Source organism: Xenopus tropicalis, chromosome 1 (genome assembly GCF_000004195.4).
Source record: "Xenopus tropicalis strain Nigerian chromosome 1, UCB_Xtro_10.0, whole genome shotgun sequence".
Classification (NCBI taxonomy): domain Eukaryota; kingdom Metazoa; phylum Chordata; class Amphibia; order Anura; family Pipidae; genus Xenopus; species Xenopus tropicalis.
In genome coordinates, this window is record NC_030677.2 from 153,827,309 (window position 1) to 153,848,376 (window position 21,068).

The 21,068-nt window shown below is 38.7% G+C and overlaps 1 protein-coding gene across 1 annotated transcript in view; it reads right to left on the reverse strand.

The window, feature by feature from the left end:
* ydjc (YdjC chitooligosaccharide deacetylase homolog) overlaps positions 1–21,068 on the reverse strand; it is a 74,565-nt gene that overhangs the window by 22,756 nt on the left and 30,741 nt on the right. The gene's annotated exons all lie outside the window — the stretch shown is intronic.

The following is a 21,068-nucleotide window of genomic DNA, read 5'->3' on the forward strand; positions in this document are numbered from 1 at the left end:
ACATTATTAATACAGGTATGGGATCCAATGCGTATTACGGAAAACCTGTCTCCCATAGACTCAATTTTTATCAAATAATTCAGATTTTTAAAATGGATTTCCTTTTTTTTCTGTAATAATAAAACATTGAATTTGATCCCATCTAAGATGTAATTAATCCTTATTGGATGCAAAATAGTCCTATTGGGTTTAATGTTTAATTGATTTTTTTAGTAGACTTAAGATATGGAGATCCAATGTATGGAAAAACCCCTTATCCGGAATACCCTTGGTCCCGAGCATTCTGGATAACGGGTCCTATACCTGTATACAAATCATTAATAATGTATTTTCCTTATTAATTATATAGCACCACAATCTCCTGCAGCACTCTACAGCTTAAGGGGGTAACATTTCACAACCAGAAACATTGTTACAATTGCATTTTGTTGCTTTCTAGACCTTACAATGTAATAGGCAATCAAGTAATCAAGGGTGACCAATAGAGTTGAGGGGTAACAGGGTGTTTGACAAGACCACATGTGAATCCCAAAAGGTTGAGGGAGTGTGTAATGGGCTGGGGGAGGGGGATACAGAATATGGGCGCAGTATTTAAAAAGTTTTAGATGCAGGAGCAAGAAGAAAAGAGGCCCTGTGCAAACCTAAGGTTACATCTATGGGTGAATTTGGTAGCTAGAGAGGTGATGTATGGTGGTGCAACACTGAGTGATTTGTAGGTGGGTACATGAATGTAAGGCTAATGCCAGACGAGTCGTAGGGCGGATATTTTCGGCAAGCGGAAAATCGATTGCCGAAAATACCGCCCTACGCCTCCTACATGTGCCTGCTCCCCAATAAATGGAATACGCTCAGGTGCAGGCACATGTAGTGGAAATACGCATAAAAACGTGAGACTTTAAAACACGCGTTTTTATACGTATTTCCACTACATGTGCCTGCACCCAAGTGTATTCTATTCATTCGGGTGCAGGCACAAGTAGGAGGCGTAGGGCGGAATTTTCGGCAAGCGGTTTTCCGCTTTCCGAAAATATCCGCCCTACGCCTCGTCTGACATCAGCCTTAGATCAAACTTTTGTTTGAAAAATAGTGCAGGGACTGGCAGAGAGGCGTGGCACTTGTGAAGAGGGAGGAGAAGTGTATGAGTCTGGCAGTAGTATTCATTACGAGGGTGTCAGCTTAGAGAGGGGAGTCCGCAGAACAGTATGTTACAGTTCTTTTTAAGGGATGTAACAAGGGCATGGATGGGAATGTTGCTATCTCCTCTCTATTAGAAAGGATTTATTAAACTCAGGATGAGATCCAATATAGTGCAGTGTCCTGAATCCCCAATGGAAAGGGAGTCGAAGGCTGCAAATTGATCAGTTGGAATGTCAGGGATAGAAATCAGACTTTAGTGGGTCCAGTAGGGAGTTCGGTAATGGATAGTGTGAGAGTTCAATGTGTAGATGCTGTCCAGTAATTCTGATAGTTGGAGAGGGTTGTGAGGTCTTTTGGCAATTGCACTTGCACAGTAGACTAACATTTCTGATTTACTATTTGCATTTGCGAACAAGAATCTGCACAAGAACTACCTGGGATGCTGGAAGAAAGGTAAGTAAAATGCAGGTGCTGCACTTACAACATTTTTTGACTTACGGTATATATAAAGAAAAGTCTGATATCTCACTTAAAAAGTTAACCTTCTCATTTGGAAAAGAACAATACCAGGCAGGGATGCCATAATTATGACCCCATACACAGTCCAGTAGGCTTAAAAATCCTTTAAAGAGTCAGCAGGCAGTATTAGACCATGTATGGCCATTATTTACTACAAGTATATTTAAAGGTGTAGTTCACCTTTAAGTTAACTTTTATTGTGACGTAGTCAGTGGCAATATGTAATATCAGGCATACACACCACCGTGCTATAGCAGTATTTAAAGGTGTACTTAATTACATAATGGAAACATTTGTTATATATTTGCTGAGCATGTAATACAATTGTGCTGCACTAATTCCCTGGGTGTTCTCTTTCTTTTCACCCACACACCTTTCTCCTGCTCTGTATAATTATGAGAGCACAGATTCTTTCTGCTAATGTTGATCTATGATTATTTGGCTCCTGTAAAAGGAATCTACATTGTAAGACTAGCAGAAGCCTGCAGACACAATTCTGGTAATTATATTCCATTCTCCTAGCTGTATTTAGAGCTGTTACTGTAAGATTCTGTGGTATGATGATCTAATTGCATGGCTGTTGTTCATCTGTGCCACTGTAGTATGTGGCTTTCTGGCACCAGCACAAAAGAGCACTTGGTAATATAGTTAACTTGGTAAAAGGAATGATTATTCATACTTCTAGAAAGCCCCATCTATTGAGGGATTTATTAGTAATAAAGAACCAAATTGGCTAAGCCTGACTTATTATTTAGTATGTAACCGTATAATAGTAAATGTGTATTGTTAGCTGTTTACATTTTGAAGGAGTACGGTAGATTACCAGTATACAACCCACTGTCACCCTTTGTAGGGACTATTTTGTCCATTATACAGGAATTATTTGTGCACTGGTAATCTAATTATCTACCTTGCAAGGACCAAATGTGACAGTTTCCCTGTTAGCTCAAGAAATAACAAACCATAAATTATTGGTGGTTAAAACAATTGGCAAAAAGTATATTCATTACAAGCCTTACTTACCACATTCACATTGAACTAAAGTTTATTCTTCCCCTTTAAATCATCATAGTTATTATTACTGTGTTTTTATTTTACCTTGGCCATCTCCATGTCCGCTATGTATGGGTATGCTCCTCCCCACTGACCCAAGACAGAAGACCCTCCCCTATCAAAAACTTTAATGCCATCCCACTCCCTTACACAGGTGTCTTTTTGGTCTACTGCCTTGGACCTCGGGCAGTAACTACATTTTTGTTTAAAGGTACAGTTCACTGTAAAACTGAAACTGGGTAAAATAAACTGTGCAAAATAAAAAATATTTGTAATATATTTGTATGTAATATAATGTAAGTGGATGTCTAACATAATAGCCAGAACTCTACTTCCTGCTTTCAGCTCTCTTCCATCTTAGTTAGTCAGTGACTTGGGGGGGGGGGGGGGCACATGGGACATAACTGTTCGGTTAATTTATGTGGGCACAGGTCAGATTCAAATGCAAACTGACTGAACAGTTATGTCCCATATGGCCCCCTCAAGGCACTGATTGGTTACTGACGGCTAACAGCTTAGACAGCTGAAAGCAGAAGTAGAGTTCTGGCCATTATGTTAGACATCTGCTCACTCCAGCCTTTTATAGGTTACATTTTTGCCAAACTAACTATATTAGAACTATTATTTTATTTTGCACAGTCTATTTTACCCAGTTCCATTGTTACACTGTATTCTTCCTTTAAGGATCCATCTCAGGAACTTCCTGAGAAGGCAGCCATAGAGGGAGTCAGGTTTTAAGGGTTACCTGACAAAAGGCAACTGACTTGTGCAGCTAAGATATAGCACCAGATAATAGTTCCTGCTTGCTGATAAAGCAGTATGTGTATGCCCTTGAACTTAAAGGAAAACTATACCCCCAAACAATGTAGGTCTCTATAAAATGATATTGCATACAAGCTCATATGTTAAACCCTGCTTTATCTAAATAAAACATTTTTTAGTAGTATGTGCTATTGGTTACTCATAAATAGAAAATTACCATAGTAAGAATGAAGTGCCAGCTCCTGGGATCATAGGATTCACTGCACACAAACAAGCCAAGGCACACATACATGCTAGGCCCCATCAGCCAATGAATGGACAGAGTTCTGCTTCCACACTTCTTCCAGTTACAGTTAGAGCTGCATTATTTCTGAGGGAGCACACAGCCCATCACTAAATGGTGGACCAAAGGAAAGGATGTAAAAGGGCAATATTTACTGATATATACAGTGGCTTGCAAAAGTATTCGGCCCCCTTGAACTTTTCCACATTTTGTCCCATTACAGCCACAAACATGAATCAATTTTATTGGAATTCCACGTGAAAGACCAATACAAAGTGGTGTACACGTGAGAAGTGGAACAAAAATCATACATGATTCCAAACATTTTTTACAAATAAATAACTGCAAAGTGGGGTGTGCGTAATTATTCAGCCCCCTGAGTCAATACTTTGTAGAACCACCTTTTGCTGCAATTACAGCTGCCAGGCTTTTAGGGTATGTCTCTACCAGCTTTGCACATCTACAGACTGAAATCCTTGCCCATTCTTCTTCGCAAAACAGCTCCAGCTCAGTCAGATTAGATGGACAGCGTTTGTGAACAGCAGTTTTCAGATCTTGCCACAGATTCTCAATTGGATTTAGATCTGGACTTTGACTGGGCCATTCTAACACATGGATATGTTTTGTTTTAAACCATTCCATTGTTGCCCTGGCTTTATGTTTAGGGTCGCTGTCCTGCTGGAAGGTGAACCTCCGCCCCAGTCTCAAGTCTTTTGCAGACTCCAAGAGGTTTTCTTCCAAGATTGCCCTGTATTTGGCTCCATCCATCTTCCCATCAACTCTGACCAGCTTCCCTGTCCCTGCTGAAGAGAAGCACCCCCAGAGCATGATGCTGCCACCACCATATTTGACAGCGGGGATGGTGTGTTCAGAGTGATGTGCAGTGTTAGTTTTCCGCCACACATAGCGTTTTGCATTTTGGCCAAAAAGTTCCATTTTGGTCTCATCTGACCAGAGCACCTTCTTCCACATGTTTGCTGTGTCCCCCACATGGCTTGTGGCAAACTGCAAACGGGACTTCTTATGGTTTTCTGTTAACAATGGCTTTCTTCTTGCCACTCTTCCATAAAGGCCAACTTTGTGCAGTGCACGACTAATAGTTGTCCTACGGACAGATTCCCCCACCTGAGCTGTAGATCTATGCAGCTCCCCCAGAGTCACCATGGGCCTCTTGGCTGCATTTCTGATCAGCGCTCTCCTTGTTCGGCCTGTGAGTTTAGGTGGACAGCCTTGTCTTGGTAGGTTTACAGTTGTGCCATACTCCTTCCATTTCTGAATGATCGCTTGAACAGTGCTCCGTGGGATGTTCAAGGCTTTGGAAATCTTTTTGTAGCCTAAGCCTGCTTTAAATTTCTCAATAACTTTATCCCTGACCTGTCTAGTGTGTTCTTTGGACTTCATGGTGTTGTTGCTCCCAATATTCTCTTAGACAACCTCTGAGGCCGTCACAGAGCAGCTGTATTTGTACTGACATTAGATTACACACAGGTGCACTCTATTTAGTCATTAGCACGCATCAGGCAATGTCTATGGGCAACTGACTGCACTCAGACCAAAGGGGGCTGAATAATTACGCACACCCCACTTTGCAGTTATTTATTTGTAAAAAATGTTTGGAATCATGTATGATTTTTGTTCCACTTCTCACGTGTACACCACTTTGTATTGGTCTTTCACGTGGAATTCCAATAAAATTGATTCATGTTTGTGGCTGTAATGTGACAAAATGTGGAAAAGTTCAAGGGGGCCGAATACTTTTGCAAGCCACTGTACATTCCAGTTTGGCGAGATTCTTTAATAGGTCACTTAACATAATATAAACTATCTGTGCATTAAGTATTCGTTCTGAGGGTATAGTTTTCTCTTTAAGGCCACACTGAGAAGGCGGCTGTTCCACATTCCAAACTGGCTTACTGTGTGGGCACTGGATGGGGCACATAGGAAAGATCTGTTATGGTGTTGGTGGTCTGATGTTCCTGAAGATTTTTGTTTGGTTTGCTTTTTGAGATGGATCCTTTGGATTCTGCTACCAAAAAAAAAAAAAAAAAAAAAAAATTCCTTTCTGTCTTGTCATTACCAGTCATCTGCTGGAGTCAATTAATGACCCAGCTACCTGAAGAGCCTTGATCCAAACTATGGGGGGAGTCCACAAAAGTGTCGGCAAAGAAAAAAAACTGTATAAAAATGTTGTTTATGCACCGACTTCACAGCCCAATTTTACATAATGTTTCCGCCTCTACCAATAATTTAAAAAAATGTTGGTGTAAAGTGGGTGTAGCTATTGTGTACAACCTTTTTGAGAATTAGAGATAGGTTAACTTGGCTTAAGTGTGTATAAAAAAATGTATCTACACTCAGGTTATGGTTATTTCAGTTCCATTTGGTGCTGGGTTATCCTTCTATAGATAGTTCGGTACATTCATAAGGGGAATATTCTGCAATTGATTGCAAGTAGGATATTGCAGGCTATAATTCACCTAACTGACTCATTATCTATACTCAGGTATGACTAATTCAGTTCTGTTTGATGCTGGGTTGTCCTTCTCTAGATAATCCAGTATATTCATAAGGGGAATATTCAGCAATTGATTGCAAGTAGGATATTGCAGGCTATAATTCACCTAACTGACTCTTGTGCTTCTTCAACTGATCATTGGTATTCTGCTTCTTAACTACATTGGTTTTTAGTACCAGTTTCTGCAATTCTGCACAATGGATATACACCCTGTATACATACTGTGTAGATGGCTGCAGTGGAACTGCTCAACACAATGTCTTGTTTGTCCATAATTGGTGCTACTTTCATTATTACAAAACAGATTCATATGTTCATACCAACATAAGGAAGAACAAGTATTAACACAGTCCTTTCTTACAACTGTATTAGGATTCTAGGATACTGTTGGCATGTCTAATGTAGGTGTATTCTGGGTAGCTGAAGTGATTTGGCATCATTGCAGCAGTAGTTCATTATATGGGGACAAGGCCGCAACAGTGTTTTCTGTCCTTAGAATCCATGTGTTTATACAGTTCCTCTTGCTTTTCCAGTGCTAACACTATCAGATTGTTGTTCTCTAGCTGAGCATCAGGAATTCTACCTTCCTTTGTCTAGTGTTTCCCCTACAGTACACTGTGCTTGTTTCAGGGAATATCCTATTCAATTTGCTTCATTGTAGAGGGCATCTCTGGTAGGGCTCCAGGGGTGTCAAACTCAATCACATTAGGGGGCCGAAATCTAAAACACAGGCCAAGTCACTGGCCAAATTTTTATTAAAATACTGTACGATCAGGCATAGTCACAGTGCAGTCAGGCAATTGGTCCTGCACAGTCAGGCACAGTCACCAGGGGCCACATTAAACAGCCAGAAGTACCATATTTGGCCCCTGGGCCTTGTGTTTGACACATGTACCTTAGATAGTTTGCTCTGTGCATTTGTGGCATTTTATTTTACTCTACTAGATTCTAAAAGAGAGTTTCCCATTTGTTACTTTCCTCACCTATCACGTTTATATAATGTTTGTAGCTCTGGTGCTTTTCAGCTCTGGGAACTTGTTTTTACTATATCTGATAGTTGGGAACAGGGCTGGATTTGATATCATGGCACCCTAAGGCTGCCCCTTTCTCCATTTAACTCTTACCAGTATACCTCCTTGGGAAGTATTCATTTTTTCAGTTCCTGTATGCTATGATTATATTATCATTATAGCAAATCAGAATCCAAGGCTCAATTAAAGAAGATAAGGCTGCTGATTAAGGTGTCTGTGTAACACCAGTGCACATATAGAAAAAAAGGGAAATGTAATCAGACAGCACAAAGCAGTAATTTCAAACTGCAAAGTAAATATATTTTAGCTCACTGCTAAGTTCTCTGGAACCCTGAAAAACATAAATTGGGGGTTCTACTGTATTCACAAATGTTATTGCACAGTTATGTTTTATTTCACTAATTCATCATTATCATCATCATTTATATCAGCAAGTTACCCTGCACTTTACATTAATTTACAAAAAACATAGTAAGTTAAGTTGAAAAAAAGACACAAATCCATCAAGGTGCAAAAAACCCAAATGAAGCCTCTCTAATTTGCCAAAGAGGGGGAAAAAATTCTTCCTGACTCCATCAGACCAGTTCCTTATGCTACAAACTATTTTAATAACCCTTCATTTTCATCCCTTTATATATTGTAAGGCACTGTATAATATATAGGTGCAATATAAATAAAGTATAATGTGATGTTGTTAGCATGTGGGATAGTCAGGATTACATCACACGGGCAATAGATTTTTCTGTATAATTAGGTAAAACTGATTCCCTGACTGTGATTCTACAAGTTCTATTTGCATGCTAATATTGCAACCACAGTCAGAAGGGAGTGTGCTTTGAAAATATTACAGTACTTTAACATTCATATGAAAGAATATGGTAGGGGTCATTTATCACAGGGGAATGGTGCATAGAACAGAGCTCTGGAATGGATGACAATGAGTTCTGCGTATCTCTGCATTCTGTATTTCATGTGCCTGCCAGCGTGGCATACACTAAGGGGCTGATTTACTAATCCACGAATCCGAATCCCGAATGGGAAAATATCGGATTGGAAACAAACATTTTCCGACTTTTTCGTATCTTTTGCGATTTTTTCGTCATCGTCGCAAGTTTTTCATGCCGTTACGACTTGCGTGAATTGTCGCAACTTTTTCATAGCCATTATGACTTTTGTTAATTGTCGCAACTTTTTCATAGCCATTATGACTTTCGTGAATTGTCGCGACTTTTGCATAGCAATTACGACTTTAGCGAATTGACGTGACTTTTTCGTATTGAGCGCTCGAAAAATTTGCGACAATTCGCGAAAAAGTCGCAAAATACCGATCATTACGAAAAAACCGCATTCGGGCGCTTTTCGGATGTTCGTGGCTTAGTAAATGCGCCCCTAAGAGTGGCACATGGGCAGGGCGTGGGCAATGAATGATACACAAATAAAGGGACAGCAGGCGATGTAAGGCACTCCAGAACCTTATGGGCTTCCCTTACATTTGGTAGTGCTCTGCACAATGCTCAGGGTGTGCCATGTAATTCACAACCAGCACTAGAACAGAGAGTGTATCTGCTCTGTTGCCCATAAAAGTGCACAGCACTAGCGCACTGCAGGAGATTCTAAAAAACAGAATTAAAGAAACACCAGCACAAAAGCATTGTTTATTTTCCTAGATTGCCTTCTGGCATTAACGTTTGACAGACCACCTATAGTTACAGTTTTCAATTTGCATTTATTTAATGGATAATGTAAATTAATATGAAATAACTTTCTGTAGGTCCTCTGTACCTGTATTAACAAAATGTTGGGCAATGAAAAAAAATCATACTTTTAAGTAATTAATTTAAATTAATACATTAATATAAACCTTGCAATCTGTTTTACAGTTATTTATAAATATAGCTGCAGAATGTGTCTTTCTGTTTCTAGTCTTTGCCCTGGTAGTTTTGACTTCTGAAACAATGTAGCAGAAGCCAGCTGATAGACGTGTGAAGGAGCATGCAAGGCTGACTTATGCTACATTGTTACAAGAGATAGAACCATTAGTGCAGAAGGAGATAGAGGTAGGATCTGTTATCCATAAACCCTTTTTTCAGGAAGGCCACCACTCATTGTTTAAACAAACAATTCTAATGTTTTCAAATAATTTCCTTTTTTTCTGTAATAATAAAACAGTGCCTTGTACTTTATCCTATCTAAGATATTATTAATCCGTATTGGTGGTAAAATATTGCTATTGGATATATTTAATGTTTAAGTTTTTCAGTATACTTAAAGTACGGTGATCCAAATTATGGAAAGATCCTTTATCCAGAAAACCCAGGTCAAAGCATTTTGGATAGTAATTCTCATATCTGTACTGCATTTAATAGCAATACATTTACAAATAACCTGAAAAACTGCTGAAAAGTTTTAAATTAATGCAATATTGTAGAGTTGCTTAGATTTGTATTTTCTTTAACTCGGTAAAATGTTATTTGTAGGTTTACACCCTCTTTAAAACATACACATCCCAGTTTTGGATTTACACTGTTCTTTTCATTCTGACACATCTACAGCTACATGCACTGTATATACATCAGCAGTTTGTTAGAAAAATAGATCAAACAATGCAGTTTTTGCATAAAGTGTGAAAATGAAAAGTTACATTTTTTTAAAGATGTATTTTTGATCATATTTAAAAGTAGAATTTTTCACTATATTTTCTTTTTAATGGAATTTTTTAAAAAAAATCTGTTTGACATTATAGTTTTACAGTTGCTGAACTGAATTATTCTTTTCCAAACCTTAAGCCTCAGCACATTTCCTGTTCTGACCGGCACAATCACAGTAAAGCTGGCCATACACGTGGCGATCCGACGATGTTTCGTACGACCATCGGTCGCACGAAACATCGTAAGATCCGCCACACACCATTCAGGACTGAATCGGCAGGTAAGGAGGTAGAAACAATAGGATTCTACCTCCTTCTGCCGATTCAGCTCTGAAGGGAGAATTTTGGTCAGGCGCCTTCTATGGCGCCCGATCAAATTTTCAAACTTGTCCGATCGGCGAGTCGTCCGATATCGGCAGTTTCCTGCGATATCGGTCGACTCGCCGACATGCCATACACGCACCGATTATCGTACGAAACGAGGTTTCGTACGATAATATCGGTGCGTGTATGGCCACCTTAAAGGGAATCAATTGAAAGTTTCACCGCAGTCGAATTAACTGATAATAATAACATGAAATTCATTGCAAATGTAACATTTTTTGTAATTCGGGCAACATTTAAATTTAAGCAAATTTAGCAATTTTTCACTTTTTGAAAAGCCTTTTTTTTTTTTTATATTTTTTTTAATAAGACTGAAAAAATTGTCCCACTCTGGCCTCGTGAAGATGCACATGTTAATTATAGTAGATTTGCAAAACAAAAACACAAGGCCAGCCTGAAAGCAAAGAGCAAATATTCCTAGTTATATGTAGGGTTATCTTTCAATATTTTCTTTAAATACACAGTGCATGGAAATGACTTATCTTATGGACAGAAATGTTGATGTTTAAAATAAGGTAGATGAAAGTGGGCTGCCATGTTGCTTATCTTGCCATGTAGCTTATCTTGGGAGAATCATGCATACACTACACAGCACAAATATTTTGACCACTATTTGGACATGAACAACAAGCAAAATTGAATTCACACTCATACGGAATATAAAATACAGGTTACCACAATTTGTTCATATAGAGCAGTGATCCCCAACCAGTGGCTCAGGGGCAACATGTTACTCACCAACCCCTTTGATGTTGCTCCCAGGGGCCTGAAAACAGGTGCTCATTTTTGAATTTCTGACTTGGTGGCATAAAAATTGCCAAATAGAGCCTCCTGTAGACTGCCAGTCTATACTGGGCTGCCATAGAGCCAATCGCTGCCTTTATCAGTCACCCCCTAGGAACATTTATCAAGCTTGCGTTGCTCCCCAACTTTTATTTATATTTAAATGTTGCTCACAGGTAATATAAAAGGATATAGGGACAACAATTTACATGACACTTTACAATAATATTGTCAAAAGCTAGGGATTTGGGGTTACTTTCCTTTTAAAATTCTTGACTTTCAGTGGAAAGGAAGGAAATTGAGAGCCACTGAAGGGATTTTCACAGGGGAACAAGGGAAAGATAAGTGAAAAAGTCTAGCAGCGGTTTTAGAACAGACTGAAATATTGAAATGCCTATAAGGAGTGCAATCTTGGTGGGAAATGGAGTAACCTAAGGTAAGGAGCAGTTTGGGCAAATGTGAATGATATACCCATATTTTACTATAAGGGAAATCATTTGATTAAACTTATTCTATTTTATTCTATTTCTATTTTATATATTTTATATATATTTTATACAACTTATTCCCACCGGTAAATCGTCGGTGGGATGGCATACGTGGCGCTGCGATTTCCCAAAACTTCAGTGATTTTGGGAAATCGCTGCGCCACATATGCCATCTACCTCCTTACCTCCATTCAAGCCGGTGGGATGGCATATTGGGAAGATAAGTTGCCCGCACAAGGGAGATTTGTCGCTGGCGACTAATCTCCCCATCTGCCACGGCCCTTAAGGTGGCCATACACGCACCGATAATCGGTGCGTGTATGGCATGTCAGCGAGCCGACCGATATCGCAGGAAGCTGCTGATATCGGCCGACTCGCCGATCGGCCAAGTTAGAAAATTTTGATCGGGCGCCATAGAAGGCGCCTGACCAAAATTCTCCCTTCAGAGCTGAATCGGCAGAAGGAGGTAGAAATCCTATTGTTTCTACCTCCTTACCTGCCGATTCAGCCCTGAATGGTGTGTGGCGGATCTGACGATGTTTCGTGCGACCGACGGTCGTACGAAACATCGTGAGATCGCCACGTGTATGGCCAGCTTTAGCCTTATGGTGAGTAAATGCAAAATTTAATTAGCTTTAGATGATATCATAAATCACCTATTTAGCATATAATGGCTAGTCTGTGTTTGGGATGTATATTTACATACATCTTAATTGCATTCACTGACAGATAAGGTGACTGCAATGGTTGTAAGAAAACCCATGTATTTATACAGACTGCCCTATAGGGCCTAACGGTACAGCATTGGAGCAGTTTGTCATTGATCTAATGACCCTGCAATGCAGTTTCCCATGTTGGCCAATCCTAACTGCATACAGTTATGAAAATGAAGCTACACTGAGTAAGGCAATGTACGCTATGCTGCTTGTTTACATAAAGGACTATAAAATAACAGTCCTGGGATGCAGCCTGCAGCAAGATTCCCTCAATTACCCCTTGCTGTGGGGAAGTTGCAATAGACAGAAGCTGTTTTTCAGATGGTAGTAGGAATCTCAGCCTTGTTACTATTTAGCTTTTGGCTGATAGTGGATAAAGTGGATGATGGGAGCTGTAGTTCAGAAAAAGCTAGAGAGCCTTGACATGGGGACAAAGCAGCCTATGTTCACAATAGCCATTTATTTTTTTGTGACTAATTAATGAATTAACAAGTTATGGCCAGAGCTGCCACTTTACATTTTTAATATATAAAATGCAAAAAATAGCTGCACTCACTTATTAGAGATAATGTCTGGGTGGGTGACTCTCTCTCTCTCAAATTTATTTATGCAATGTTATGCAACAATTGTCTTGCAGTTCCAATATATACCACTATCCAGTGCTGTTTCACTGCATTTCTATGCTGCGCTGCATCACAACTACATAGGATCAGATCTTGTATGACTTAAATAACACTTCATGTAGCAATTCATTGGAAAATACTTGCAGTCATTGCTTGGTTTGCAGAAAAGAGTTCATATTTTTAAGGGAAATAATGATGCCCCCTCACAATCACAATATTTATTTGATTTGGAACAATCATTTGTATTTTTATATTTTTAAGTGATTAGTTTTGTATAGTTTGCACCTCTGCATCCTGGAATTTTAAAAGCTACAGTCACTGGTTAGTTAAAGCAATCACCTTTGCAACCAAAAAAGGTATTTATTTTGGGGCTGGATTTGTGTTATTGTTAGAGTCACTCTTACAACCAATGTATGTATAAGCATTACCAATATACACAGCACTGTGCATTTTTACAATAGAATAAAAGTATAAACAGAGAGGACAAACATTGCAATATATAAATACACAGAGATACAGAGAGTAAATACATATGCTAAAGCTGGCCATACACGCACCAATAATATTGTACGAAACCTCGTTTGTACGATATTCGGTGCGTGTATGGCAAGTCGGTGAGTCGACCGATATCGTGGGAGTCTGCTGATATTGGTCGACTCGCCGATCATCCAGGTTAAAAGATTTTGATCAGGCGCCATAGACGGTGCCTGAGCAAAATCTGCCGTCAGGGCTGAATCGGCAGAAGGAGGTAGAAATCCTATTGTTTCTACCTCCTTATCTGCCGTTTCAGCCCTGAAGGTTAGTGGCGGATTTAACAATCTTTCGTTCGCCCGATGGTCGCACGAAAGATCGCAAATCGACACGTGTGTGGCCACCTTAAGAGACATGGGTGGAAGGGGATTCCTGCTGCACAGCAAAGCAGGGACAATAAAAATGATAAACACTGCCAAATAACAGTGGGCAACATCCATTCAACAGTAAAGTAATACGAATTGGAACGTTTGTATCAGATCTAGTAACCCATAGCAACTAATAAGATGTCTCATTTTTAACAGTTGACCAGTAAATGTTAACTGCTGATTGGTTTCTTTGGGATAATAGACCTAATACAAATGTTTCAAATCTTACTACATAACCCCATCTGTTTCCTGAAGTATGCTTTGGTTGGTGTTGTGGCTCTCCAGCAGAGTGATAAAGGTTGTCACTTGCTCTCTGATCTCTGATTTAATAAAACAGAATGTAAATGTAATGCTGAGCATGTCTCACAAGCCTTTGTTCTAAATGTTGCACAGCATCTGTAACCCTTTTTAGATGTGGCATGTGAGTACTTTGCTCTTTAAATATATTTGTATGTATGTATGTATGTTGTTTGTGTGTGTTATACGGAGCACTCGGAGGATATGCAATCAAATGTATTCCGAAATGTAAAGGGCAGTAACACATTTATAACAGGAAATATATAGGAGAAAACAGGATGTGGCCAGGAGAGAGACAATATTTTCACCATGTTCAATGTTTTAGTTTGCAGATATCTATAAAATTACAAGAAATCACATTTAATAACATATATTTAAAAAGAACAGCCCGTACAGTGTTACTAACCAATTTACACTTATAAAAACAGGAATGAATAATAGTAATTACTGATATCACATACAAAGATATAGCACTCACAATTAGCATAGTAGAAATCCTGAGCACTTTGTCTGTAATCTCTTGCTCCCGCTTATGGTTGAGAGCACTGGGACAAATATGCCAGCTAGTTAAAACCATGTGAAAAAATTGTGTTTGTCTTACACAAAACAGTTTTTCATTTGGTGAAGTTACCTGTGTATATTAAGTTAAGATACTGTATATTATGTAAATTAAGATATGGCAACCAGCTTATTACACAGGGAATTACCCCTTTCATTTTAAATCACAGACAACTCTGAAATAAGTGCTTGCAGTGCCCAATATTTTAAAAACACAAAATGTAAGGCTCCACCTGTCTGACAAGATCTTTTCTTCACTTCTAATCTGGACAAACATAACATATGGAGGGATTCATTGAAGTTACTGCTGCCTTTAAGACACTTTGTGGTTACATTATTGCAGTTAAAGGGTAACTATACCCTCATTTCCTCCTGCCTAATGTGCTTAGTATAGGGGAATATCTGTGCTGATATAAAGTATTGGTACAGGCTCTTAAAAAAACCTGGGGTGTAGCCTCTGCTGAGGGGTGTTCCACATCACTCCCTAAACCCACAGCCCACATCTCTTTAGGGATTATATAACACAATAGCACAAAGAACTATTAGAGATGATCAGGAAGGATGTGAAGAATCAGCATGAGAGACAATAGCAGCATGAGCAAGGCTACAATTTTATAGAAGCAAGGAGGACAATGGGAAATGGAAAATATTTATTTTACTTTATTCTACTCTCTTTATATCCATAAGATCAGGTCACCCTCACATCAAACTGTGCAAAAAAAGAGGTTGTGTGTTATATTAGACAATTGTCCTTTTTGATTTTTAATGATTTTTTGAACATTTTAGCTTATGACTAATGGCCAATGTGCAAAAAAGCATTACCCAATCAAGGGTGATCCTAATAAAATGTAGGACTAGTGCACTCTTACCTTCCAGTTTGTGCCTGTATGTTACCCAACCACTTAGATTGTAAGTTCTACGGGGCAGGGACCTCCTTCCTACTGTGTCTCATACCACATGGCACTTATATACATATATATTTATTGTATTTATTTATTATATCACTTGTCCTCCATGTGTGTAATTTTGTATTCTGTAAGACTGTACAGCTCTGCGTACCCTTGTAGCGCTTTATAAATAAAGTTATACATACATACATACATACATACATAGAAAGGCTTGTTCATCTCTATGTACTTTGGGGTAGCACAGAGTTTTTGCACTTTTGGCAAATCAATGAGGTCTGCACACCTGACAAAGTATAAATAGTGCACATAAACTAATAGTGCAACTGATCCTCCAGATATGCCAGGTTACCCTAGTGGTTGTTCTCCTTGCAGTTGCTAGGCAACTTCCCACTGTAATTTCCCCCCAGGGAAAAAGGAATGCATATAGTTCCTGTCACTCACCTACATAAGCTTAATACTATCATCTTGTGAAGTTCCAATAATGCTCCCAGGTGAAATAGCCTGTGGTGTAGTAGTTGGGTCCTTAAAAATTGATAGACTTGGGCAGACCTCCCTTTGGACTCCGTAAGAATGTGTCCTACACAGGTTACATGATCAGACGAGAACAAACAGAGCTTGGAGAGAGCTTGACATTCCAAAGCTGGTTTATCACCAGTGAGCAATTCTGATTTCATCCAGACAGCAAACCCCTGGCAAACACAACAAATACACAATGATCTCTGTATCACAGAAAGCATAAAAACAAGAAATCTGAATGCACTTACCAACAAGGGACATCTGATATCAAACAGCTGTTGTATACTACAACTACTACGCACCCTATCTGAGCATGTGTCTAAATCTTTACAAACTGCCAAAAATAATTATCTTACTGTTTATCTGCAGTGACCTTTCTACTACACACGAACTTCACTTTGAGAAGCACTGTAGCTTAGTTTATGGCAAACCTTGTACAATGTGCAGTGATCTTCATTCACAAACACATCAGTCTCAGAAACAATTGGGCCAACACACACAATACTGCAAAAGGCAATGTACATTTATCTAAGTGTTTAGAGGTAAAAAAAATGGTGTACATTCTACTTTTGTGTTCCTCTGGCACTATTTCACTTTATACTGCAGTAAGGTACAGCATTTAAAAAAAATTGTTAAAAGGGTTGCTACACAGAGAGTTTTCTCATACTGTATATTGCACACATGTATAATGAAAGAGAACAGGGCTAAATTTGTGTCAGGGGCAGCCTTTTTTTTTGCATGCTGCACCTGGGTGTGCATAAATAGTGGCAGGCCTCTGTGTTTCAAAATGGCTAAGTGCAAAAAATGACCTGCAGACTGCATTTTGCCTGCGTCAGCCAGTGCTCCATGCAAGAGAGGCAGATGAGGAGAGGCACGTAAGCATGCTCCCCTCCTGCCCCTACCTTGTGTGCTCTCTTCTTAGAGCACCAGATTTTTTATCTTCAAACCCTTAGTGCTCGTGCAAAGAGGAGGAACTGCATTAGACAGCACTTCAGGAGAGGCGGGCAGGAGAGGACATGTAGGGTCCAAGAAGGGGAAAGTGCTTAAGAAATGAGCACTAAGTTGCACATTTTTACACTTGCACCCCCAGGGGTCATGAATGACCCCTAACATAATTCTAAGCAATTTTTGTATTATACTGTACATTCATTAACAATTACCAGTCAATTCAAAGTTATTTGTGAATGAAACTACAATTAAAAGCAGTTTCTGCCATTTCCACTACTTTCTGGGTTTGCCAGGCTATAGAAACAATGGAACAACTGATAAATGTGGGAATAGTATGAATAGTTTGGGTAAGGAGTGAGGGAATTATTCAAGACCGACAGAAACCGCTTTTACCTGCAATGATATCTACAAGTAACTTTAAAATCATTGAAAATGTTTAATGTATATTGGAAAATTGCTCAACATATATAATATAGCTCATATTATAGTTCATTCATTATAACCCACTGCTGATAACCTGATAACAAGCTCAGGGGGGAGTGAAATTAAATGTGCTACAGGTTTAGTAACTCATAGCGAACAATTAGCAGGCAGCATTTACTGGACGGCTGCTTGAAAGCACATGCAATTCTGATTGGACAATATATTATTTACTTATTGATATTTATATAGGGCTAACATGTTCTGCAGCACTTCACAGAGATTATGCACCATTTGCATCAAACTTGCCCTTGCCCTTTTTATTACATAACTCCATCAGGGTCATTGACTGCCAATAATTGGAGAGACTCAGTTGCTTAGTCCCAAGGCAGCAATTGTAGACAATATAGTTGATTACTTAGCTTAGCTATTGATAGTTTTTAACTAAACATCCCCCCCGACATGCGTGTGCCTTTGTTTTACTCTGCAAAAGAGGTCATACAATTGCACACTTGCTTCTAGAATCTGCATTCCCCCACCTCTGGGGCTTAGATTAACAATATAATAAGAATCCCCCGAGCACTCTGACAGCCCTTACCTCCTTCAGTAATAAAAGAGAACTATCAAGGCTGCTTTAAGGAGCTAGTGGGCCCAGGGCAATGCTTTCATTGGTGGGGCCCCACACCAGTCCCCAGAATTGCGTATTAGGGAAGCAGTTAAACGAGAATATAAAAGAGGAATAAAGAAATAGTCTGTGCTACCTGAAGTACCCCTCCCTAGACCAACAAACATGAATGCAGAAATACTGTAATCACAAATTCCAGCTTTTTATTAGAAAGATCCTATAGAAACATTTGTTATAATAGAAAGTTTAAGTAAACAGAAAAGAAATTGCAATTGCTGTTGTAGAGTCCTTGCAGATGATTAAAATGAGAGGAAAGTGAGTGGTCTAAATATATGTTAGGGGGTTCCACAGCAAATTCAATTCAGGGGCCCAAAACATTCCTAAGTTGACAAATTCTACCAAGATATTTTGAAATTGCTCATTAATTGGGGGCTTACCGGGCCCTCTACACTTCTGGACCCCCCTGCAACTGCAGAGTCTGCTTCCTCTGTAATTACAGCCCTGGTGACTGCCATTTCTAGGGTCAAAGTTATAGCAAATGACAGGTGAGCCTCCAGTCCTAGTTGGTCCTGGAGTAATGCTACAGGTCTAAACACATATACAACTAGTCAGCAGGTAGTGTTTACTGGCCACCTGTCCAAGAAAAGATTTGTTTGCCATGGGTTATTTACCTGGTCAGTTGTGTGGCTTTTACTTATATTTTATCTAATATGTAAATATAATTTTTAAAAAAAAGTGTAGGATGAAGTACATGACAATACTAAGCAAAACTGTCTTTTCCACTGTCTTCCATTGCCCTAAAGAGATACTGACACAAGAAATTAAACCTTTTTAATCATAACATTGTCTTTGCATGCTATTTATTTATTAATTATAATTTCACCATTAAAGTATTTTCTGATTGCTTTTACATTGCTTGTCTAATCCCCCAAAAAAGCAGACCTATAGAGAACTTTTTATGTATATTAATCTTTTTAAAAGTAGCTTTTAAGTGTCAGTATCACTTTAAGACAACTCTAAAATACAAATACAAATGTATGGTGCTCTCTCTTTTTTTTGTGTATATTTTGGTCTGTTACTCCTGTTGCACATTCTCCTTCCATCCTCACTTGATTTGAGATCCCTTTATGGGGGGAATTTAATTAAACTTGAGATATATCCAAGTGGAAGGTGCAACCTTATTCTCTTTATTATTACAAATAAAATAGTGCTGTCCCTTTAAATGCAACTATGGGTCCATGTATTACTGTCTAGAATTCTTTTTTTCAGCAAATATTTCTTTTATATGTAAGAATTTGGGTAATGGTTAGACAGAGGCTAAAGTAATTATTCACTGTTTCTTATAGGGACAGAGGTAGCCTGAATTTCTCAGTCTGTATCTTGTCTCTGCTGGTACTGTGTGCAGTGAGGTTGGCCTGGGCTTGTAGTGGTTTCTCTGCAGTGCATGCTTTAGGTCCTTTTTGCTCTGCGTGTGCACTTCTACAGATCAATGCTGCACCACTGCAGTAATTCTTCAGTCAGAAGGCGTGCAAACTGCTTGTGTCTCTTGTAGCATTGTAACATCCTCACACAGTCTCCCTGGTGGTAATAGAGTGTATAGTAAGTTTCACCATATATCTAAGTTGACAAAAATACAAATATATATATTTATAAATCAAAGGGTGAACTCAATTTTATAAAAAAATGGCTCAGTTTAAAGCTCTAAACTCACATTTTGATATATCTGCCCCTTAGTATATCCTGGACATATTCAGGGTTATTTTAACAAAAAGGGTTTTTGCACAGGACCAAGCAAAACAAAGGTCTTTTCATTGCTATAACTTTTGGTTACAAGCATCCCTCAGAAATAGCAGACCCCTCATATTAATGAACTAAAGAAGTTCTACAACATGAGGGATCTAACATTTAGTGGAGTTGAACTAAAGAAACCACTTGGATGAGCGGTGAAACCACTAATTCATTAACAATACATTCAGCATCACTGGAAAATAAAAAAAAACGTAATTAGCAGCACTGTTTCTATATATTTATTCCATTTTGGTATTCTCTTGTTATATCCTTATATTTCCAGTCTATGTTTGGCTTTGTGGAATTCTAAGCAATTTGGCAATACACATTAATTACAATCAACAGTTTTAAAGGTATTTCAAAATACAACTGGGTTTAAAAGCAGTATCTGTCTATCCCTCTATATTCTCTGCCCTGGTGGTTCTGACACATACAGTGGTGGGCCAAGCTGGCCAGGCACCCTAAAAAACCCGTAAAAAAAAAATTATTTGTGTCTTAGGATGTGCAATGTCTTCCTTCTCCCAATCCCACATTCACAAACTCTAAAATGAATCAAGCCGCCGACACGATATCATTTTTATAAACTAAAAACCCAAATTTACAGTCACACATTTGACACACAATAATGGAGAGCAGTGGCTTGTGTGTACTAGTTAGTAAATATGATATTGTGTGGGAAGCTTGGTTCATTTTAGGATGGCATTTTAATTGGGAAGGCTACTAATAGAAGGCTTTTCATTGGAGAATTTATAATTATATGTGATCATATAGCAGTTGGTCACTTTTTTTGTGAAAGTTTGGCATTCCTTTTGGACTGAAGAAAATTGAGACAAATGGGGTGGGTGGTTTATAATGCTCAATGAGGAAGAATGGTGTGCAGGCAGCAACTGGAAAAACTGGGAAGTCAGATATTTTAAGTCAGTTATTTTCATTTTGCAGTTTAACATAACATATAACATTACATTTCTTCTCATTGCAGAAGATGTTTGAGGGTTATAGCACCTTAATCATAGTTATACATGTGTTTATTAATACCGGAAAGCAAAAAGGAAGTCATAAAATATTGTTTAATCACGCTTTTCTGATTTTTTGTGCATGATTAAACCCATAAGCAGGAGTGCAAGCGTTGCATGTTATTATTCTTCCTTCTGTGTATATCACAGACACA